The 25,351-nt window shown below is 40.0% G+C and overlaps 1 protein-coding gene across 11 annotated transcripts in view; it reads right to left on the minus strand.

Annotated features, from left to right (window-relative positions):
- Nucleotides 1–25,351, minus strand: part of Ptprk (protein tyrosine phosphatase receptor type K) — a 501,415-nt gene that overhangs the window by 42,705 nt on the left and 433,359 nt on the right. The window lies entirely within an intron of this gene.

A 25,351-nucleotide genomic window follows, 5' to 3' on the forward strand; every position in this document is an offset into this window, starting at 1 on the left:
TTTCTTCAAAAGCCTTAAAAAGTCAGAACAAGATCTTTGGAATTACTATATTGGGAAGAGATGGAGTCAGATATAAGCTACCATTTTTCACTTCATTTTTTAAAAAATCACCTCTTAACTGGGTGTGGTGGCCATGTCGCTGCCTGTAATTCCAGGACTCAGGAGCCTGAATAAGAGGGCTTGGGAGCTTCAGGCTAGTACGATTTAGTGTATAATCCACTATAGAAGTTAAAATAAACTGTTTAGCAGAAGGAAAAAAAAAAAGTAAGGAAATAGACCCAGGACTATTTCACATTTTCTCACTAGACGATAAACGTGGAAAATGACTGTAAGAAGATTATTTTTCTTGATTCTTTATAGGCCCTTACTTCTTTTTCTTTCTCAAAATCCTGCTCAGCCCTCACACATGCCTACAATTAAAATAGAAAACTTTAATCAATACGTAAGCCCTGGAAGCCTCGGAAGACATTTTCTTTTTACCTCATTTACCTTGAAACTGGAAAGAAACTATTATTATCTGTACTTTACAGATACAAAACCCCTGAGGCTTAGAGAATTAAGGATAGATTATGAATCGCTCAAGGGCAGACACAGAGTCTAATACATCTCCCATCTCCTAACACAGCACTCTCAGTTGCCAAGTTTGTAGCCCCCACTGCTGAGAATATGCACCACAGAGGCCAGGGAGTTTTATGGATTAGACATACTGGAAAACAGTTTTCAATCGCCAATCACAGTACCTTGTACTTAGAGTTCAGAGATCCTGTCTGAACGAACATGTTACGATCAACATCTGTACAGAGCCTGTATATCTCCAGGACAACATGTCTATTCTATTTAGAAAGTTATCCATCTATTGCTGTTCCAATCCTTTCTTTTATAAGTTCCTCCATTTGGCTTCTTTTGCTCCAACACCCATGTTCTATGTATCTTAATGCCTGCTCTAATTTTTTTTTTCTACCGGAAAGTTGCTGGCATGAGGTTAACATAATTTTTCAAATTAAAATGTTGTTGATGATGATGATGGAAACATATCTCCCACTAATATTATTTCAATGTATTTTTTTTAACTTTAAATCTAAACAGAAAATGATCTTTTGAAAAAGTGTTAGTGGCAGGGCGGTGGTGGCACACGCCTTTAATCCCAGCACTTGGGAGGCAGAGGCAGGTGGATTTCTGAGTTTGAGGCCAGCCTGGTCTACAGAGTGAGTTCCAGGACAGCCAGGGCTACACAGAGAAACCCTGTCTTGAAAAACCAAAAATAAATAAATAAATAAATAAATAAATAAATAAATAACAGAAAGAAAGAAAAAGTGTTAGTTACATCTGTTAAATGGTTCACCAAACTATTTTTTCACTTGCACAGAATAAAATGTCCCAATGGCTTAGTCACTATTACTCTCAAGCAGAGACTACAAGTCCATAGCTTGCTGTTTTTCTAGTAAGTGTAGGAAGTTTGCTGGGCAGTGGTGTGGCCTTTCCCACCATTACAGCTATAGAGAACGTCCTTAACTAGGAGTAAGCTAAGAGCGTACTACATGGCCAACTATCTCATTGTTTGCAATTCATCCAAACCTGCTGTAACTATGCTGGCACTGCTTCCTCTTCTTGAGCAGTTTGATGAATGCATACATATTCATGTATACATACTCATGGTATAAGCATAGATGCTTAAAGCAGGTGAAGTGTATTCCTAGGTTGAATGCAAAAATCTAAAAACAAAATGTTTATTGTTTGTAATCATCAAACTTGATTGGTTTACATAGACACACTTTCCCAAAGGAATTTTAAAAAGTGATTTAGAAATCTCCTGAGAGGAATATTCATCTATGAGATAATTTCTGTAGTTGGCCCACTAAAGTCTCTAATCTGTTGCTTCACTACATACACACACACACACACACACACACACACACACACACACACACACACACACACACACACAGCATAGTGATGATAACTCCTCAGTACTCTGACATAACCTGACCAGGGAGTTAACTGTCAGTGCTTTGGACAATCAATTTTTGTTAGATGTGCTCCCTGTCTTTCTGTCGAGACAGAGAAAAGGCTCTCCCTCCCTCCCTGCCCTTCCCTCCCAGCTCTCTCTCACTCTGTATAAATTTGTGTATTCACATGCATGTGTGTACATGGAAGTGTTGTGTCTTGCTCAAGAAATGACCTTGTTTTGAAAACTGAGTTTCTCACTGACCTTTTGGGCCAGAGCATGAGAGCTTACGGTAGTAGAGTAGAGAGGCTGAGAGGCAGCTCTGAGGTTGGAGCAGAACTGGAGGGACCACATCATCCTGAACCACAAGTGTGAAGAAGTGACAGCGAAATAGAAATGGTGCAGGGTAGTTAAACCCTCAAAGCTCGCTTCCAGAGACACACTTCCTTGAGCAAGACCACATCTCCCAAACCTACCAAAACCAAGTATTCACATGTTCAAGACTATGGGGAACATTTACCATTCAAACCAGTATAGACCCAAAGGTACATTTACCTCCTAAGGATATGATACCACATTTCCAAGATGGTGGCATGCTAGCTAGACACCGTTAGTAATTTCTAAAATAGTCACTATGTATAGTGTATCTTTTAGGGATGTCAAGTGAGATAACGCTGTGGAGAGATTTTATAAATGGAAGCTTGTGATAGAACTATGAGCAGATGAGCTGGGTATGCCCTACAGGTTAGCCTTTTGGGTCCATCATATAATAATGAGAACCTGTGAATAAGCAAACTGACATCACTTAAAAAATAGTTTTAAAAAAATGTTAGCAGTCTGTCATATAAATAGATAATGATGGGTTTTGTAAAGTACATGTTATTAATTAAATAGTCTGTTGCTGTGGACTTCTAAGCCTTAGGGGCATCTTGAAGTATTTATTATTTAACTCAATGATCCTTTGATGTCATTGAACTTTACCACCTCTCATGATCTTATGGTGAAATCTGTTCACTCTTGGAAAAGTCAGTCACAGAGTTTTATCGGTGAAGAAAGAGAACAACCACATGTCATACATTTTGGTATAGAGTTGGAAAGTATTTTTCTTATTTAACAGAGAAACTTTTTTGAAAACTCACGATTTTTCAAACGAAAGGAAAAGAAGTTCATGATGATCTAAAGTAATTATAAAACTATGTATTACTATTACAAATATTTTATGATTAATTTCACGATGTTTAAGTTAGCTCCTGCAAACCAGAGATTTTCAGATTTGTTTTTGCTCAAGGACAATAGCACAAAAATGTTGCGAAAATTCTAAATAAATAATAGAATTATTTTTTCACATACACAGTAGTGTCATATTTCAGGAGTATACTTAAAGGTAAAAATGTACAAAGTGTTATTTTGCTTCATTTTCTTTTAAGAGCAAACATTTGATTGCACATATGAAATTTTCACTAAACTTCCAATTTATTTGTATGTCATAAATGGGTAAACGGAACCATGGTATGCTGTCCAGCGTCTCAAGCACAGCTGGGTCTATCCACTAAGGTGTCTCCTGAATCTGCCTTGAGCTCTCTCTTCCAACTCTGGCCTTTAAGACTCAATTATCTTGTTTTTTTTTCTTTGTTTTTAAACAAAGCCTCCTGCTTCATATGTTGGCTTCCTCAGACGTAGCCTATATTCTGCTAACAGGGTAACATTTCTAAACAGTGAATTTAATTAAATAGCTACCCCAATGTTTTCAAACATATAAGGCTTTCCCAAACTATGCTCCAGGCAATCCTTTGAAGCTCATCTACTGGTTTATGTTACCATATACCCTAATTATTTAGAACCTAATTATTTATCACCAAACAATCTAGTGTCCCTCACTCTACTTTGGGGGTTAGTAATCTGTCACTCAGGTATCATATTCAGTTAACTGTGATTGAAACAAAGACTGCAAACTCAACTTTACACATCGTGACTTGTTACTCATTGAGCTGTCTGCTAGCATTATATGTCATTAGTGTGTAAATTATGTCACAATGGCGCCATCGGATCTTCCATGTTTGTAAACACACTGTTGACATGAGCTATAATATTCTTTTGATAAAAATGACAGAGGTATTTGAATAATTATACCTGTTTCATGCTCAATGAACAGCTGTCACCTACTTATATGCATACATACATACATACATACATACATACTACATGCATGCATACAAAGACTAGCTAGCAAGCCCAAGCAATTCTTTCTCTGCACCTCCTCTCAGCACTGAGAGGCTCACATGTACACACAAACATTACCCACTTTTTATGTCGGTGCTGGAGATTGAAACTCAAGTTTTCATTATGCACATGGAGCACCTTTACCCACGGAACCAGCTCTCTAGTCGTGATATACTTTTTATATGATAGGAGAGGCTTTATAAGGAAATGAAGCTCCAACAGCCAGAGATCACTCAGTGCTTTTATAGTGGGTTTCACCGGCAGAGAGAAAAACTGTGGGTGATGAATGGGTAATGAAATGTGGACTTAGCAAGGCCTTTGTACACAATCCCATTTCCTTTAATTATGAGGCAACCCCACTCCCACCCCCAGCCTACCAAGTGCAGGTGGCATGCCTTGTTGCTTCAGGTAAAGGTCAGGAAATTTTTTTCCTAAGACTTGTAGCCTGTTTTGGTGGGAAGGCAGGGAGAAGAGCAAAGAGACCTGTTCATTTCTGTCATTTCTCAAAACCAAACAGTATCTTTTCCAATTCCAAACTCTACTCCAACTTAGGGTGTTTGAATTCCAAGATGCCACATTTTGGAGTAAAGTATCCTGAGCTATGGCTTTTCATCTTACCTTATTCATGGTATAAAAGTGAGTTATAGTTTTAATATTAATGAAGTAAAATGTTAGTCTATGTTTTATGAGTGGTACTTAGCATTCTGTAATGTTTCCCAGGCTGAAGTCATTATTTTTTTCCCTTTTTCCTTAAATTTATTTTTTAAGCTCTGCATGTCATATCTAATTCTGGATTAATGCAGGACTGCTTTCTGAGTAGGATGGACAGGAAGGAGCATCTGAGTCACTCCACTGCCCTCAGGTTGTTAAATACACTGTTTCTGTACAAGGCTTTGGAATGGGTGTAGCGGGATTACAAGCTGCATCTCTTCTGTATCTAAACATGTGACTGCAGAAATTTTCTACTGACAATCTTGTGCTGGCATCACGTGGTTTAAATGGGTTAAATTGAACATGATGCTGTACAGGTGTCATGTTCTTGTGAACCAATTCTTCTTTCCTTGAGCATGTTCACGTTCATAGATTTCACTCTGGATATCTTTACATAAAAACAATCTCTCTTTTACAACTCTGCTGCAAGGTCTATCACTATGCTTTTTTCCCTGTTCTCCTTCCCCACCAAGAAGGATCATGTGTTGAAAGCTTGGAGACCAGCTGGCTGTAGTCTGCCTAAAACATAAAGACCCTGACCTAATTAATGGCTTCCTACATCATTACTGGGAGGTGGGGCCAGGTTGATGGGAACAGGTCCCTGGAAAGATTTACCTCATTCCTGGACTGGTCCTGTATGCTGCTCTTGACAGGAATGAACCACTTTACCCATCACAAGCCCTGTCCATCACGCCCTGCCTCACTGTGCACAGGTCCAAGAACAACAGAGCTAAGTGACCATGAGGTGGAACCTCTGAAATACTAAGCCAAGATAAACGCTCCCTTGGGTGTCTGCCACAGCTGATGGACACACTTTTACATTTGAACAATTTTTTTTGTCTTATATGTTCTATTCAGTTGAAATATAATTCTTTGTTTAGTTACTGATGACAACATCTTGTTAATATTTAGGATTCATTCGTTTTTTTTCCACTAAGTGTTTTATATGCAGCAATTTTATATTTTGACTCCACCGTCAATAACTGCAGTCCTGGGAGGATTTGGGTGCTGTTTTTGCTAAACCTTTCTGTGCTTACTTAGAATGCCTGGTGACCTTTGATCAAGAGATAATTGCTTCAGTTAGTCTGTGGGACTCCTGCAGGCCTAAATTGATCACGCTTTTCTTCTTAAACAGAATTTGCACCTACTTGTACCAGGAGCCAGGAGTTACCAATGGATTCAGGCCATCTCTGCCAGCTTTGTGTGAAAATCTCAAGCTATGTACTCTCATTGCCAGCCCAAAGATCAAAGCTTCAAGGGCAACAGGGCTTTAGGTTTTTACCTACAGAGAGCACTAAAGCATCATTTGGTCCCCTTCTTTACCCCCTTCCTCCCTTCCTTTTTCTATCTCCTAATTTCTTTCTCTTTTGAGAACAGTGGGTGCTGGTAGGCGCTATAAACTCGGCAATGAGCATAATATGGTTTTCTCCTCAGACTGGGCCTGTTCTACAGAGATGCTCTGAGCACATAATCTGATGAACATCCCAGAAGAGCAACTGAGATCACAGATTGTATTTATTTGATTTGCAGGGCTGGGGTTCAAACACAGGTCCTTATGCATGGTGGGAAAGAATTCTACTACTGAGCCACACTCCTAGCCCTCAAATTGTGGATTTTAATCGAGTTCTTTAGTTTATCCAAGACTTTATATGTCCTTATTTTCTCACCTCAAACACCAGGTCATTATCTTCCCATGACACATGAGATTTTACTGCATATATGTACAAGTAAACCAGTACCTCTTGGTACAGAATACCTTTATGTGTACCTGACATGGGATGTTTTTGTCACTCTAAGTCTTATTTTTGTGAGACGTGGTCTCACACTGAACTTGAAGATTTTGCTTTTGGCTAGGGTCCTGGCTAGCAAGCCCCAGGGAACCTAATTGTCTTTACCTGACTGGATGTGGTAGATTTGACTAACAATGATTTCTATAGGCTTATATATTGTAATGCCTAGACACCTGGGAATAGAACTCTTTGAAAGGATTAGAACAATTGGGAGGTGTGTCCTTGCCAAAGGAGTTGTGTTACTAGGAGTGAGCTCTGGCCCAGCTCCCCGCTCTTGGATCTGGAGGTAAATGTCTCTGATACTTTTTGAGCAACACGCCTGCCACCATGCTTCACTCCATGAAGATAATGGACTAACCTCTCAAACTACAAGCAAGCCCCTAGTTAGACACTTTCCTTTATAAGAGTTGCCTTGGTCATAGTGTCTCTTTACAGCAACAGAACACTGAGTAAGACACTGGAGGTGGCATGGTAGACACTCATTACTCACATATGAGCCAGTCACTTGAACTCAGGTGTATGTGGTGAACACTTTACTTACTGAGCCATGGCACTGAGAAACTCTACACTGACAGGTAACTCGGCAAAGGCCACTCAGCGACCATGCCACTGCTGCATAGGAAGGAAGACCTGTCAGAAGAAGGAGATCTGGGGGTAAATGCTGGAGCCTCTGCTTAGCTTAGTGCTACTGCTTTGTTGCATGTGTGAACTTGGCATTAAAGGGAACTCCGAGTATTGGAGAGTATTTCATTGTTACTTGACAGAAAAGACCTTCTCACCTCAAGTAACGAAAGAAATGAGACAATAATAATTCTGCTTTCATGCTTTGAGGAAACCAAATAATACAGTTCTGTACTGTCGGGGGGGGGGGGCTAATGAACAAGGCTATATTTAAACTAAAGAGAGTATAGGTCAAGGAATATGTTAGTAATAAGGGCTTACACCTTCTATACACTCACTATAGAGTTGAGACATGAAGTTAGTGATGCCTCTTTGGAGCAAAGTGCCTTTGGCTGAAGATCATTGGGAAACAAGAGAGGGAAAGCAAAATGCTGGGCCTGTATCCTTTTCACACAGAGCGTTTATAGCAGAGAAGGCTACAAAGAACTAAATATAACTTTCAAGTGAAATGTTTGTAAAGTTATAACGTGGGTAGCAGGAGACACTAGGGGAAAAACAACTCTGATAATGTCACTGGTATTTTTTTTTCCCCTCCCACAAATGGCAGGATCAGAAAAGTCTCTTCCTCAGGGAAAACTCTGGAATATTAAAATGTAGGCACGGCATGTAATTAAAAGGCAAATGCACTTGACATTTTTTGTTGGCACAAACTCAGAATGCCAGAACTGGGCCAGTCATCCAAACATGCCATTCAAAGCCTAAGCAGGGAAATTAAAACAACAACAACAACAAAAAGATTTAATTTGAATATCATTAGAAAAACAAATAGAAGTCAAGGAAACTGTGTAACAATCTTCAAATGATAAGGGTGAAAAATGATCTAAAATACTAAGCAGGACCTACCTTTTGACCTATTTCCACTGTTCTTACTTATAAACCAAAGGATTAAGAGTGCTTGTTATTTTGGCTCCGTTTAGTTATGAATTTTATTTTCATTTTGAGCAGGTCATTTTCCACCTAGGCTTAGATAATTCATTAATCTGGCATATCTCAGAGGAACACACACAGGGTTTAAATCACATTAATAGAGGTTGCACTGCAATTTTCAAAAGTGTTTATTTACTAAGTTAGAGACTGTCCTGATAGGGGATGGAAGAGCCAGACTTTTAAAAAATTATTTTATTTGAGTCACAGCTGCTCCACGATAATTTAGTATCAAGTTTAAATTATTAATATATGCTTTAGAATTTGAGATTGGTTTTTAATCCTAAAATGTCATTTGGCCTCAAGTGAATAAGTAAATCAGAGGCACATGCTTTTTTTGTATCTTTTTCTGTGTGTGTGTGTGTGTGTGTGTGTGTGTGTGTGTGTGTGTGAGAGAGAGAGAGAGAGAGAGAGAGAGAGAGAGAGAGAGAGAGAGAGAAAAATTGGAAAAGGGACTAAACTCAGGTCATCAGGCTTGGTGGCAAGAGCTTAACCTGGCTGAGATACCTTACTGGTTCTATATTTTCATTAATGGTTCTGATCATCCAAAATTTCCCAATCACCAACTTTTAATTGTCAAAATATCACATATACACTTATATTCAATATATATTCTTATATATATATATATATTCTTATATATTATATACTAATTGTATTTATATCAAATACATTGATCCATTTACAAATAATAAACCCAGTTTGACTCAAAAAGCTTTCTCGTAGCCCAAACAGGATCCTTTTGATATAAGAAAGGTATCCTTCACTATCATAAAGACTTCCCTAACTTGGTTTTCTGATTTCTTGGCCTTTGTTGGTGCTACCACACACACACACACACACACACACACACACACACATATATATCACAACCCAACAGTGGTAGAGTGTTGTGCTTTGTTGTTGCTTTAAGAATGTCAGTGCCGAGAGATCAAAAGCAGGACTCTAGGACTTCATAGATGCTGGGTGAGTGCTCTGCTCTGAGCTACTTACTTCCTGAACCTAGAGTTGAGTGGTTTGATTTGTCTCTAAACAAGGTCTTGATGTTGTCCTGTCTTGCCTGGATATCACTTGGTCTACATGACCAAGCTAGCCTAGATCTCAGAGAGCTACTTGACTCTTCTTCTTGAGTCCTGGGATTAAACAAGGCAGAGTCTTAAAAAGCACGAATAAGGGATTTTGGAGCCTCCTCAATATTTAAACTTGGGGATTTATATAACATACATATAACATAGTTGAATATTCGTTTCTTTACATATGGAATAGATTTCTGATATTCTTCTATACCTACTCCAGAAAACAAATAAAGCAATGTTGAAGAAAGCTTATAAGAATCTGGTGTGTTTTCTGCATGTCTTCTTTAAGGGCTCAGAGCAGCACTGCTACTCTCCAGCAAAACACAGATCCCAGAAATACATGCTTTCTAAATCCCACACTTTTATATTGCAGTTTGGTCTAATTTGCCACCGATTGGAAACTACAGCTTTATAGCATAAAGTGCAAACAGGCTGTTAAGCTTTTGCCTACAATTCCAAAAGCTTTAGCAGTTGACATAAACAAGCTCCTGGAAGCAAGACCATTAGCGATCTAGTACTCTGGGCCACGCCCCTTTCTTCTTTAAGCCTGTATTGGTTTTTTCTATGTCTTCACTATAAAAGTTTTGCTTTCGGGGGTCTTTGTGATTGTATCACACAAACTCTTGTCTCCTTACTTTTCTGCTCATATATGCCCGTCATAGGTCTTCAAATAATTGACTTTATTTCCTTTAATCTCTTTAGACCTTTAGACAAATTGTTTTTCAGTTCCCCACTCTTGAACCGACTGCTTACAGACTTCTTTCACCTAGTGCTTAGATCCCTGAAAGCAGGCTTCTAGGTACTTGGTACTCTGCTTTAAATGAGCACCACCACTCCCCCTGACTCCTAAATTAGGGAGAAGGGAAACTGTGAATAGATGCTGAAGGGATCCTGGAGGCATGACAAGACAGGGCTCTCCAGAAAATGTATACTTATTCTGGAGGGATCCTTGAAGTTGGATAAGCCGTAACTCTCCAGAATTACTGGACGTCTCACCCAGGGTTCTCTGAAGATAAGGTCAACATGGTGCATGGAAGCTCCTCTCTGTCCAGTGGCTTCAGTGTAATTCTGTCCCTCTCAGACTTCATTGGTTACCTTAGGATTTACTGCTGTGAACAGACATTATGACCAAGGCAACTCTTATATGGACAACATTTAATTGGGACTGGTTTAGAGGTTCAGAGGTTCAGTCCGTTATCATCAAGGCAGGAACATGGCAGCCTCTAGGCAGGCATGGTGCAAGAGGAGCGGAGAGTTCTACATCTTCATCTGAAGGCTGCTAGGAGAAGACTGGCTTCAAAATAGCTAGGAGGAAGGTCTTAAAGCCCATGCCCACAATGACACACCTACTCCAGCAAGGCCACACCTCCAAATAGAGCCAACCATATTCCAACTGCCACATTGGGCTTCTTATTTGTGAGAACATGTTGTTCACAGTCCTCCTAACCTCTTACAGTTTTGCACATTTTTGGATACTAGACAGCACAAGTTTCCTGCAGAAAGCCTCTTTTCTTATTAATTGCTATGGTAAAACACCACAATCAAGGCAACTTTTAGAAGAGTTTACTTGGGCTTATGGTTCCAGATGGGTATAGTCTATTCTGGTGTGAAGAAATGTTATCAAGTCGCAGGCATAGTAGCTGGGCAGAAGCAGAAAGGAGAGTGGGATGAGAGCAAGTGCACTCAAATGACAGGAGGCTTTCAAACCACAAAGGTGCTTTTCTGTCTCTTCTAGCATGGCCATACCTCACTGAGACCTCCCAAAACAGTAGTGCCAACTGAGGATTTACCAGAGGTTGAAATGTATGGCTCTCCAGGGGAATTTCTTATTGAAACCACCATACCTCTGCTTCGTTTTTCATACCTCCAGTAGATTCAGATTTAGATTCTTTCTAAACTTAGCTACGTAGGAATACTCCTAAACCAAATACTCTAAGAGAAAACATAAAAATACCTCAACCCATTTCCCTCCACCCCCCTCATTTTTTTTTTCGTGCTTCAAAAATACTGAACAACTTTTCTGATCTTCAGTGAGTTCAGCAGTGGGACTGAGGAGGAACAAGCAGAGAAGAGTTGAAGCAGGGACTACCATCCGAAATCCCAACAGAATATGAGAATAGACCCATAAGCATGTTTTTGTAATTATTGCAAAATGTCTAACATTAAGTTCTAATTGTCTCCATTTGAAGTGCAGTTAAGAATTGGTGAGATCCTAGCCTCTACACTTCTTTTGTAAGAACTAACAATTCCTTCAGTTCTGTGAGAATAGAATGTATTTTTTTTAAGTTCCTTCAATTTCTTTCTTTTTTGATTTGTGTCTCTCCCCTGTTACAGCGAATCTGTGATGTGTTTGGATAAGTTAGTCTTCTGTCTACTGAAAATACCAGCAAATGTGTAGCAAGAAACTCAGGCGGGCTTCTTGCTCTAACCGGAAAGCTTATATCACATTTGTGATTTCCACACTACAGTCATGGTGGCAAGAACTCACAAGATTCTAACCACTGTGCTCACCAGGAGGAGGAATTCAGTCCAACCCCTGAGAGCCAAATGAATAACGAGTGAGATTTTTCTTGGGAATGCCGAGGTTTCAGAGGTATGAACTGAATCCAAGATTTTTTTGCACAACACTGGGCATGTCTGTATACCAAGAGGAGAATATGTGGGCCTCAGGTTACGAACTGGTGAGACCTGCAACCACGCTGATAGGTGTAATATCCTATTTAGTTTCAGCTTGTGTTATAGGAAAAATATTCTTACTTCTTAAAGGAATTTGCAAAGTTTTTTTTTTTTTTTTTTTTTTTTTTTTTTTTTTTTTTTTTTTTTTGTCAGCTTGACACAAGGCATCAACTCGAAAGATGAAACTTTAATTGTAAAACATGCCCTCATAAGAACGACCTATAGGCAAGTCTGTGGAGTAGCTTCTAGTTTTAATTAATGATTGCTATGGGAGTCCTCAAATCGCTATGTTGGTGCCACCCTGAGCAGGTGATCTTGAGTGGTAGCAGGGAAGGAACTGAGTAAGTCATACGAAGTAAGCTAGTGTGGGTGCTCCTCCACGGTCTCTGCTTCAGCTCCTGTACTGACTCCCCCCCCCCTGGTGATTTGTAATTGGGACATGTTAGATGAAATAAATCCTTATCTCTCTGAGTTGATTTTGGTCATGCCCTTTATCACACTAACAGAGAATAACCTGGAACAGTATCCTTCCATCACAAGAAAGTTAGGAATGAGGACTATCCACAACATATCCTCACTGGAAGGGAAACTCCACTGGAAGCTCCCCAAGTTGTATCCCACTGCAGTCTGTTCTCATAGCATCCTCAGACTTGACCACAGACCGGAAGCCAGGAGACATTGACCCCTGTGTGAGGGCTTCATTTTGCAAAGTGAAAGAGAGGTGGGAAACTGACACATTTGCTTTAGGAAACATCTGCTGGCTTCTGAAAGAAGGACCAGAGTGCTGAAGATTCTCAGAGGAGCCATGTGAAGGTAGAGCTAGAAACAGGAGGGAGCATCTGTAAAGAGAACTCCATAGAAGTCTAAATACAGAAACAGGCTTCCCACAGCAGGGAAAGTCATAGGATACATTAACTCACCCAAAATACACATACCTATCTTTTTTTTTTTTTTTTTTTCTGTTACATATTGCTACAGTTTTCTGTCTGGGTAGAATAGGACCTTGGACAGCTGAATTTACAGTTTGAACTTTTGCTCTGATGAAAGAAAAGGGATCTGGCTAAAAAAAAAGGGGGGGCTGATATCAGTTTTTTTGTGAATCTAAAAAATTTCTTAGTTCTTAAAATGTTTATTATGAATCTTATTTCTCAGGGATACCTTTAAGAAAAAATAAAAAGTAATTTAAAACAAGGATACAACGTTCGGTGGATAGGAAGGGTGGGTAGATCTGGGTAGAGTTGGAGGAAGAAATATGAATATATTTAAAACATGTTCTCAAAGAATTAATAAAAAAAATAAATGCAGAATTTTGGAGACTGTGTTGTCTTTTTAATTCCTTGTCCACTAGAGTTACAGGAGGCAGAGATGACTAGATAGTAGATATATTTGTTACTTAGAAAAAGTGACTTAAAAATTATCTGGAGAGGAGCAGTTCTGCAGCCTGAATCTTTCCCCCTCTTTGCCTTCTGTTCAAAACTATACTATATTATTCTATGATAGTGTTATTTGATGCAAATTATACTGCCGTGTATGGAATCAAATACAGGTTTTTAAAATAAAAAAAAAGTACAGTTTTCCAAAGCAAGTCTATCACTACGAAAAAACATGTAAGTTCAATATCAGGTGGAAATGTAACACTTTTTTTATTTGACTGGTGTATCTTATGTTAACTACAGTTTAAAATTTACTAAAATTTACCGGTGACTTCTCAGAAAACTTGAGGCAGTACAGCACAGTAATAACACAGGACTGTTTTTTGTTTTATACAGCTAAGTAAATGGACCCACTTATAGACAGGACCATATTAATGTTATAGTTAAGAACAGGGAGGCATGCATGGAACTCTTATTTAAGATCAGTGGCTCTAATCTGAGAATTTGTATGCCCTACACATGAATGTGGGAAACAGCCCGGCTCTTTAGCTGAAAGTCTAAGACCTCATTCTATCTGATGTGTCTGAGTATCCCCACTCAGTCAGGCTGAACATTAATGCCCACTGTGATGTAATATGAGTGTAGTAGAAACTGCATCAGATATACCTGGAGATGGAATTTTATGAGGTCATTTGGATGAGAAGAGGCCATGTAGATATGGCTCTATAAATACATCCATAGCCTTTTAACAGGAAAGGAGACCCCAGTAACCAATAAGGATGTCTCACAACATTATTCCCTGAACACCTTCGGACACCAGAGAGGATCAACCAGCAAGAGCCATTCTGCATAGTCAGCTCTTTGGTGATAGACTTCTAGATCAATGAGATGAATCACCACAGAACAAGCATGTTAAGTTATTCGGTCTTCACTATTCCGTTAAAGCAGCAAAAGGTAGCTCAGGATACTTCCGATTTTGTAAAAGAAAGTCTTGCTATATGAGCACTGACTTCTGACTTTGAGTGTATACATTTCTGGAATGAAATACTTTGAAAGCAAACTTCTCTGGGAGCTGAGTCCATAGTCTCTGTCCCCCTTACTCTCTCTGCTGTCTCTCAGCTCAGTTCTGAAAATGGATGTTTCTACCCTCTGCCCCTCCATTTCATATTTTCCCACACTGAATCTACTCTCTCCACATTTCATTTTTAGTTGTAGAGTTCCATCAAAGTTCTGTGAGGATATATTTTTTTAAAAAAGAAAATACGACAAAACAAAGAAACGCAGAATTGCTTTTCATTTAATATGTTTTTTAAATAAAGACTATTTTTATCTCATTATTTTTAACTTAAGTAAAGAACATTTCTAGGACATTCAGAAAATTCAGTTTAGTCTCTGTTTGTATTTCTTTTATCCGCTAAATAGGCCTCTAACCTACTTCACCTGTAGTTCAAAGCCTCTTAAATATTATGTCATACCAGTAACTTTCCCTTTGGGTCTGTAGCCTGAATGAGCACACTGAATACATTTCCTTATCTGTTTATATCAGCAAACATCCAGATGGACACACCTTATACTGATGCTTCAATATGAATTTAGTAACTGAATCTACTATAAGTGCATGAACCCAAGCACTGACATTGTAAGAGATGATGTTTGCAGTACAAGAACGTTGCTATGGCATCTGCAAATCAGGCTCATAGGAACTCTCTTGTTTACTGGAACATTTTCAAGAAAAGGGAAAAGATTGATGGCTGCTGGTACCATGTTTACACGAATAATAAATGTAAATTTAGCATCAAGAATGAAAATTAATGAGAATATTTTTCTCGGCGCGCAGAGCCAGAACTGAATTTTACATCGTCTCTGATAGCATCCTGCATTTCTCACTAGACTGTAGCGCTCACAGCTTAGTTTTGCATTCATTAGAAGTGGTCACAGAAATATAAGAGAGGATAAACTGGGAGCTGCATGGTTTGCACTGCCAGGCAAGCTCACACCAGCCTACTTTATTTTACAGTGTAATAAATGTGTATCTTTAACACAAATGCAGTAAATTGTACTGAGCTATCCAAGTCACGGATTCTATTGCCGTGATGAAACACCATAACCAAAGGCAACATGGGATGAAAAAGGCTTTGGAACTTGGCTTACACATCCAGAGTCACAATCTATTGAGGGAAACCTTGGAAGGAACCTGGAGGCAGAAACCCTACGCCATGAAGGAGTTGTGCTTACTGGCTTCCTCCTCCTGGCTCACTCAGCTTGCTTTCTTAGAGCAACCACCAACACAGAGGTGTGCTCCCACCCCACAATAGGATGGGTCCTTTCCCAGGATCACAAATTCAGAAAATGTCTTATAGGCTTGCCTACAGCTGGATCTGATGGACGCAGTTTTACTATTGAGATTCCCTTGCTGGTGACTGTAGCTTGGGTCAAGTTGACATAACATGTGCAACACTTGAGCCAAAAACATTTTCCGGTCTTTTCAAATGAGTTTACTTCAAGCTCTTCCTGAATCCTGAACAAATGGTGAAGCCTCCTTTTTTGCATTCAGCATGTATGAACTTAGCTGATGACAAAGATTTGCATAAGACACTCTCTCCCCCAGAGGCCAGGCTTTGTTTTCCTTCATTAGTTTGTATGAAATCATATTCCAAAGTCTCTGATTGAGATAGATTGTTTTCTCCAACTTTTGTTATATCAAAGTTATTTAAGCTGAACCCCAAAGGAAGCAACACATAAATCTTTTGCTAAATTGTCCCACCTTATGGAAAAAGAATAAGTAAACACATTTAAATAAAGATGAAAATCAATGTTTTTTAGATTAGGAAAGTCTGGTTTTACTCCCACTGTATAAGGTGCTGACTAAACACGAAGAGAAAAGGTCATAAAGTAATTTTCTTTGTGCACATCAGTTTCTGCAGCCACAGTATGGGTATTTCAAGTCTGGTAGTTGAAATAATATCATACCCTGATTACAGTTCTGGGACTGAGAAATACAAAGGCAGCACAAAGGGGTCAAAACCAGATGTCATCCCCTCCCAAGACTCCATGGGAGCATCCTTTTCCAGCCTCTACCTGCTGCTTGTGGCTATGGACACCCCTGGACATGGAGTTACATTACGTCTATCTCTGCCTCTATGGTCACGCTGATGTCGGAGAGATGTGACTCTTGAAAGTTGTTCTCTGACCTCCACACGTGCACAGCACCGCGCAGCATGTTTATGTGAACACAGAATCCCTCAGCCACATAAAATAAATGAATATAATAAAATATGTATGTAAAATGTGGAGGGTAATTGAAGAATATGCTTGATGTCAAACTCTGGATTCACACGTAAAGGAGGCATACACGAGCATCCATGAACATGTGCACCTACATACCCTTCCTCAAGCCACCAACTTCTATATTGGATAGACGTAGGCAGGCGTATTTATATAATAGTGTTTCTAACTGCTTTTATTGCTTGCAGAGTCTCTCATCAGCCCCACTCTTTCATATTATCCATATCAGTTCTTGTAGTAGAATGTGTCCGGCTCTTGCACCTGATTCTATACTTCACTTTCCCTTCTTGGTTTGTGCATCAAGTGATCTTTCCTTCACATCCAATCTGGTCATAATAGCTATTTTCCCAACAGCCAAAATAATTGCACTTGCACTAAGGGTGAGAATCTCACCCCGTGTAAACTATGGGGAAAAAACATGTTCAGAAGGAAAAAAAACAAAAACAAAAAAGCAAAACAAAAACAACTGGATGGTCTAGAAAAGTTATGCTACATGCTTTCAAGACTCGTCTTTAAAATCGGATTGGATCATTCTCGTTTTTTGGGTTTTCTTTCAAGCCTACTGACTGTATAGCAAAGTCCCTAGAGGTGCTTGGTACTCACCACAGTTATCACATCACCAAAAGAAAGTAGGAAATTCCTGAGATGCAACGTATTCTCGACAAGATCACATAATTTTGTGTGCACGTGAAACAATGTAAGTATGTTCTTTTTATTTAGTGGCTTTTATGCAACAGTCTTTCCGTTGTTTCTTTGCTTATGTTCAGCAGTCATCATTACTCATCGTCCGACTTCCCACTGTGCTAAGTAGAACGCAGCATCAGTTGACACCGTCCTTGATCCAGAATTCTAACCAGTGTCCCATTTCCTTCACTGATTTAGATTAAACAGTTTCATCTGCTGTGTTACCTGTGGAGGCAGACTCCAACACATAACTATCCGCTGATAATTTCATTGCAACGTAGCAAAAAAGGATAAACCTCTACCATCAAAACCTCTACCATCAGAACGCTCAGGGGAGTTTGCGATTCTTGACTGCTCTTAGCACCAACCACGGCATTTACACCTACCATCTGCTTTATTGCTAACAGACAGTTTTCCTGGCACACGGGGCAGCATTTACAGTGGTTAGGTGATCAGGAAGTGTTTACCCATCCCATCCTTCGAGTCCTTAAAAAAAGCAGAATCTACTACTCGACATCTGTTTAGACTGCCGATAACTGTGTATTGTCTGGATGGACATTCTGTTACCTAGCTCAGTGAAGAAATATGCATGCTGGACACTGATGGAAATCATACAGCGTGGCGATCACATGACATGAATAACATATCACCCTCATTCAGACTTCAGAGTCTTCAGAAAACTGGGTGCCTAAAAAACCTGACCTTTTAAATTTTCGTTCATAGCCCCTTTTGTTGAATGAATATTCATTTAAAAGCTTCATAAATGCCAAGTTCTTTTAATATATTATTTCAATTAACTTTCCCAAGCACCTCTGGGCTTGCTGTATCTCCTTTCACAGTGCAGGGTAAAGATACAAGGGCTGGTAGCCCACATTTCTACCCCATGCTGCAGTAGCTGGTTCCCTTACTGACAGTTCTGACGCCACACCCAACCCAAACATAGCTTTAATGTGTGCTTTATTTTTAAAGACGCTATTATTGCCCCACTGAAAGGCATGCATGGAGGTTGGGAAAGTGAAGAATATAAGTTATACTAAGCACCTAACTTATAACTGCATCTAGCCCTTAAAAATAAAACCTGTGGTGAGATAAAATATGCAAGAATGTGGGAAAACCTCAGGGAAAAGACTAATTACAAATAGCTGCAAGCCATAATCCTTGAAGTTATAAAAAAAAATGTTTTAAATATTTGATGGAAGAACACAGATGGAAAACTGTTAGAATCCATGCTGTTGGATATACTGTCTTAGGTTAGGAGCCCCTGAAGCAGAGCCTGGGACAAGGATTCAGGTAATATAATTCATAAAGGGCCATGGTCTCTGGTGAGTGGGAGAGAGGTAAGCGAGAGAGATTGGGCAAGCAGCTAAGGAAAGACACAGTCTAGGCTGGAGCCTAGATTCCACGTGATCTCTGAGGGAGCTCTGAAATCGCTGTATCTTGATATTAGAGGGTTGATCTTTCATCGTCATCCCTTCCATGCTAGTGGTGCAAAGGCTGAAAAATGGTGATCAAGGCAGACAGATCTCTGCTGGTATTCTCATCCTCCAGCAGCTAGCACTTCGGAAACTGGAGAGTTACAAGCCAGGTAAAAGAAGATCAAAGGCGACTAGAGTCATGAAGAATCAACCTTCAGTTGACAGTAATAGTTGGTACTTTAGGATTAATATAGACCAACCAAACACACACACACACACACACACACACACACACACACACATTTTGAAAACAAAAACCCCATTGTATCTGTAACTTAAAAAGGTAGTGTTTCTAGCTCATCCAGAAATGATTGCAAATGGTCAGAATAAATGAAATCTACTGGAGTACATGCTTAAAGCCTGATTTTCCCATTAGGTGACTGTGTAGTCAGAGACATGGAAGTTTCTTAGTTCCCCCTTCTATCTGGTCACCTTGAAACTGTTTCCTTGGATGGGTTTATCTCATCAAAGCCTTCTGTTTGACTCACACAGAAAGGAGAGGGCGTCTTGGCTTTCACAGAATGAGTGAGGTGCATCAAGTAGCAGTTGGGGGTTTCCCTTGAAAAGCAAGGCCCCATCAGGCTTGCATTTTATCAACCCAAGGGAGCTTCCACAAAAAGAATTCTCAAAAATATGCAAGTCTCATACCTAACCTTTCACATGGAAGTTATTAGGGGCATCTGAACGTTGTGTGGCAGACTCATAACAAAAGTTTTTAATTCCCCACAGTTTGATTAGATTCAAAGAAGTAAATGAAATAAAATGATAGGAAAACAACAAATCAGAATAAAATATTAAGTTTGGAAGAATTGCTGCATATCACCAAATCAGGGAAGTTTAGCAGAAAAAAAAATGAGATAGAGTCTTTTTATGGAAGCCAGTGCAATATGAAACTTTTGATCAACCTGTCTCGGTCTCCCAATGCTGGAATACCAAATACTTTACTCATTCAGCTGTATTTACTGCTTATGCAAAATGGACAAGTCATTTGGCAAAGGCCACAAGGGCTTGGAAGATCCAAGATCATCTCATTCTATTATAGCATGCGCATGCGCACGCACGCACGCACGCACGCACGCACGCACGCACGGATCCCATCCTAACATGCACACACATAAGCAAGCATGCACATCTGTATTTTTTTCTGACTCTTACTCTGTGAAACTTTACACCTGGTTTGGAAAAAGGCAAATTCTACCCACGTGCCATATAAATACTGCAGAGGTCCATAAGAAGAAGGGGTGTCAGATAGACGGACCTAAAGCCTCAGAAGAAGTAGGTGAAGTATGGGTAAGAATGGCCAGGATGACATTGTAGTGTTGCTGTCAGGGTGGGGAGCAGATGGCTATCATGAAAATGCCAATTACATGCTTCTGAATTAATTAAGCCCCTGTCTTCTAACAAACTACCCACTTCTCCCCCCAGCACCCCGACAAATGTTTGTGTAACCCATACTACTTGGTCTTGCCCATAATTCTGCCTTCCTTCCAGTCTGTAGCTCTGGAACTTGACAAAGACACTTTTCCTCTAATTTCCCTTTCCTACAGGAAGAACGTCAGAAATGTTCAGTGGGCTGTCCTGTGACCAGTAACACACCCTTCTTGAATTCAGACATCCAACTTTTAATGTACTTTCCCTGAGTGTTGTCCAGGTAGGGAAAGCTACCAAGCTGCAGTGTGGTAGGCTCCCACAGGCCAGGGTAAAAACAGCTCCCACGGCGGGTCTTCCTGTGGAAGGTGGGTGTTCCCTTAACAGTTTTAAGTCTCTGTTTGTGCCTGCTCTCACATCAAAGCCTGTTCCCAATTTCTAGCTTCTAGACAGTGCACTCTGCGCTTCCTAGAGCTTTTCGTGCTCTGGGCTGTCTCCTAATTCCCGCTTACCCTTTCCTTCCAGCCGCTGCCTGCTGCATTTTGCTCTACCCCCACCCTCCGGCCGTTGAGGTTCTCTGTGCTGTTTTTCAGTCTCTTGTGGTTTTCCTCCTCCCGGCTTCTGTTCGGTGTGAAAGATGAGGCAGTTTCCCACAGATCAGTAAAAGTGCTCAGCCCCAGCTCTGAAAGGACTACCATACCAACAGCTTCCTCAGCCTTATTTCCAGGGGATTGAGGGACAGTCCCAGAGATGTTCCACTGAATACTTGTCTTATTACTTATAAATGACTCAATGGTCTTTCCATTTTAAGAAGATATAGAAAAGTTAAGGAAATACCAAATGCAGTTAGTTTTTAACTACTCGGGGGAGTGTGGGCAACTAGAAATATGGTAGAAATGCTTCAGATACGTTCTTCTCCTGGTATCCTCTATCTTTTACCTCCTCTACTTTACAGCATTTTCAGATCTTCAATGCAACTGCTTTCTGCCCCAGAAGCTCGCATCGCATGAACTGATTTGGGGCTAAACTATTCGATGACATTCCCAAAGCAATCCCCTAAGTCCCATTCCCTTGTTCAGCTATTGACTCGTTGTTGACACTAAACATCAAGATGCAAAAATCAAAATTCATTCTTTGGTTAATATATCCAAGCAGAGATTACCAATTCACCCTAGCTAAGACTTTTTCTACTTAAAAAACACACTGCTGCAAAATACGCTTGCTGCCTGCTTACTGATACTGTTGCTGCTGCTGCTGCTGCTGCTACTTGCTGTCTGCCTTTGCAGCCTCTCCCTTCCTCCCCTGATTGCCCTTTCAGGGTAGTAAATCTTGTTTGTGCTAAGAATTTGGTGTCTGGGTGTGTCCCATACCCAACTCAGAGCTCCCCCCATCTCTCTCACAGTAACATTTGTCATACATGTACATCTGGTTACTGAGGGAACACCAGCCCTGTGCAGACCAAAAAGGCTAAGAACAATATTTATTGGAATGTTGGGAGCCGACCTTTAGCAGAAAGTGGCTAGAAAGCAGCTATCCATATGCTAGCCATACCTCCAAGGCTTACGTCATATCCACGCGCCTACAAGGGGCGTGGCAAAAGTGTATAAATACCCTAGATTTCCCTTCAAATAAAGAGACTTGATCAGAGACTTGATCAGAACCTCTGTCTTGTCTCCATTCCTTGCGTCTCTTCTCTTCATCCTCACTCTCTCTCCGTCTAGACCCTGACCCAGAGACCGGAGACGGGAGACCGGAGTAGCAGTTTGAAGCCAGGCAGAGCGGAGCAGACGGCAACATAGTAACTAACCAGGCTTTTTAGTCTTTTGTCTCAAGCCAGGTAGAGTAGAGCCGGTTGCTACATTTTTGGCGCCCAATGTGGATAAGTTAGAGGATAAGTATTTTTCAAAACTCCATTTGGACACACAGGTCCACGCCAAAATCAGTTTATGCGATGAGAACGTCAGGGGCAGAAAGCAGTTATGTGACGATGATCTGAAGATGCTTTGAGGTAGAAGAGTCAGAAAGAAAGAGGACTAGCCAGGAAAAGACCATGTCTGAAGTGTTTCTACCGCATTTCCAGTAGCCTACACTCCCCTAGAAGCAAAGTGGAAACGTTCTACTGATTTGGGAACAGGGGGTCCCACTTGGAGATTGAGGAGTAGCCTTTCAGTTGGATAGTGGCTACTGTTCAGTACACCTGAACACACAGTAGCGTAGTCAGGGAAGGCGGCATCAATTTTGGAAGGTCAGACTTATAACATGAACATCTAACTAACACAGCACTGTGTCTGACCAAGGTCCAGTGAGTGTGCAGGAGTATGTGAAATCCTTAGGTGATGTCCATCATCACAGAAAGGAAAACGCCCCCCCTTCCACAAAGGACTCCATCCTTGAATATCAAGTAGCTTGCTGGGAAAAGCTGCCCCTCATCAATAACCATCTTGGTCTCCCTCAGAATTAAATTATTAGATTGTTTAAAGGGCTGGCCCATTTAAAAAAAAAAAAAACACAGAAAAATCCATAGGCACGGTTACAGAGATTATAGTGTGAAAATCCACTTTATTAGAGGAATAGAGGTCTAAGCAGAACATGAATGATCTCAGAAGTGACTGCTCTGCATTCAAACTGATGACCCAGTTCTGATCAGCAGAGCTTTAATCATGGCAAGTGCTTCCTTTTAGTAAAAGAATCATCAAATCTTCACTGGTGAAGTACAGTTGCACATTTAACAAACAAGTTGTATTCATTTCGTCACTCAGTGAAATATATTAAGTAGCCACAGTACTGTAAAGCAAATTGAATAACAACTGTTCAAGTTTTGTGGAATTGGCATTTCCCTTAAGTTGATTAAATGGCTATCAGAAGGAAAAATGAAAACTATTGAAGTCACATAACTCCCATAAAATGGGAGTTTTGTTTCATTTTTAATTTCAATTAAACGGATTAGGTGATCTCAAGTGTGGGTGCAGGGTTTGATGACTAAAATGTGAATCAGATTCTGTGAAGCAGATGATCTTAAAAATACTTGTGGATTAGCGGAGTGAACTGTTTAAATCAAAGTGGGAACTGAAATGTGCAGGTATCTAAGGTAACGGCAGGTGTTTTGTAGGAGTGTGTGTGTGGGAAGCACAGAAACATGATAAAGTAAAACAAATACAAACATGTTGAAAGTGTCTGTGCAGGTCACAGACAACTTAGGAGTCACCTTTTACTGCATAAATCATTCAAAGTGCACATTGCACTAATACAATTTATATTAACTGGCCCTTTAGCGAGACATTACTGAATCTCTCCACGCTTTCTGTGAGGGACACACACACACACACACACACACACACAGATAGATATGGATGATATATGATATATGCATGGCGTGTATGTATCTCTCTCTGTGTGTATCTCTCTCTCTCTCTCTCTCTCTCTCTCTCTCTCTCTCTCTCTCTCTCTCTGTGTGTGTGTGTGTGTGTGTGTGTGTGTGTGTTCTCAAGCCCTGTCCATCTTTTCTTTTGGGGAATAGTCAGAGCTTCTCATTGGCATAAGCCAGGAAACCCCAGGTTTTTCCAGTTCCTGCATCCTCGGTATTGGAATTACAGAAGCATGCCACCACACCTCCCTATGAGTTGTTCAGGTCCTCATGTATATGTTTGTATGGCACACACTGACTGACACTGACATAGTTGTTTCCCCGCCTCTGAATGAGGACTTTAGACAGATGCTTAGTCTTACAGATGACCAAACTGGATTGTAGTTAGCAACAGCAGAACAGTACAGAAAGAAGATAGCAATTATTATAGGTCTAAGAATAACCAAATTCTAGTTAAATCATAGTTACTCGCCATGTACAGTGAGAGGACAACTTTCAGCCAAAGAAAATGGCAAGACGAAAAGAATCTGAAATAGTAGCAAAGATGTGAGGGTCTGAAGGTGACGACACACATCGTATTCATGTTTGCGGTCCTGAGAATAGCTACACTTAAAGTTATCACAAATATTAGACAAGGGGGAATTCTGAAACAAACATAAAAGTGAATGAATAAGAAGCAAAAATAAAAAAATTACAAAGGATGCCAGAAAAGAACTGTCAATCAATCTGGTCTGTTAAGGTGCTAACAACCTAATTTGGCTTTCTTTCCCTAATTTATTGTCATACATATGCTGGGAGGTGCATTTACTTTTCTGTATTGGCTCCTCATACTCCTCCTTTTATTGTGGATTAATCAGATTTTTCTTCCTGGTTTCTCTAAACAGGACTGCTCACTTGATCTCCAGACTTAGGTCTTTATCGCTTTTATCTTCTTTGGGAAGGAAAGACATAAGACTAAGTCATTTAGGTTGCCTCTTATTACAAATGAATTAATCTGCATATCATGGGACATTCTGAAGCTGCTATCTTTTATTCTTCCATCCTGCTAGTAGCTGAAGAAACATTCATTTCAGCCACTTTCAGACACCCTTTATGATGAGCAACTGTTCTCTGGAATGAAGATAAACAAGCCAGTCCTCTGATGCTCACCCAACTTTTGAGTCTCTTATGACATGTGTAAATTGTGACTTAAGGATGCCTATATTAAAAGACTGTTTAGAAATCAATTTAGACTATTACTTGACAATGATACACTCAGGAAATACTGTAAACTTATTCATGAAGTCTGGGCTAGATAAACAATGATGGGAGGTCATCTGCCAAAATTAAGTTAGCATTGTTGAATGACAAAAAAGCATGTTGCCATGACAACAGGTTAGGGAGGTACTGGGTCCTTGTCTAATGTTTGCCAGCTCTGAAACAACAAGAAAATCAACAAATAATAATCCAGATCTGAACAATCAAAATTCTCCTTTCATCTTTATCTGCAATTCATTTCCTATTCAATATGTCACAGTGAAATATGACACTTTATCTTAGGATGTTTGAAATAATCATTGGGGGCAAAACTACATTTGGGGACTGTGAAAATTTTTCTGTAATGTCTTAACATTGATTTCCCAAACCATATGCTCTTTAACAACAAACAGGATCTAGATGTTTTCCTGAAGGATAAGCCATAGGTGTCACTAGACTGAACAGATTCCTATCAAAACACCTGGTAAACAGATATCAGGCAGTGAAGGGCATACTTCCCTGACTTTTGTTTTCAATCTGTTC

The sequence above is a fragment of the Arvicanthis niloticus genome, chromosome 30 (genome assembly GCF_011762505.2).
Source record: "Arvicanthis niloticus isolate mArvNil1 chromosome 30, mArvNil1.pat.X, whole genome shotgun sequence".
Classification (NCBI taxonomy): Eukaryota; Metazoa; Chordata; class Mammalia; order Rodentia; family Muridae; genus Arvicanthis; species Arvicanthis niloticus.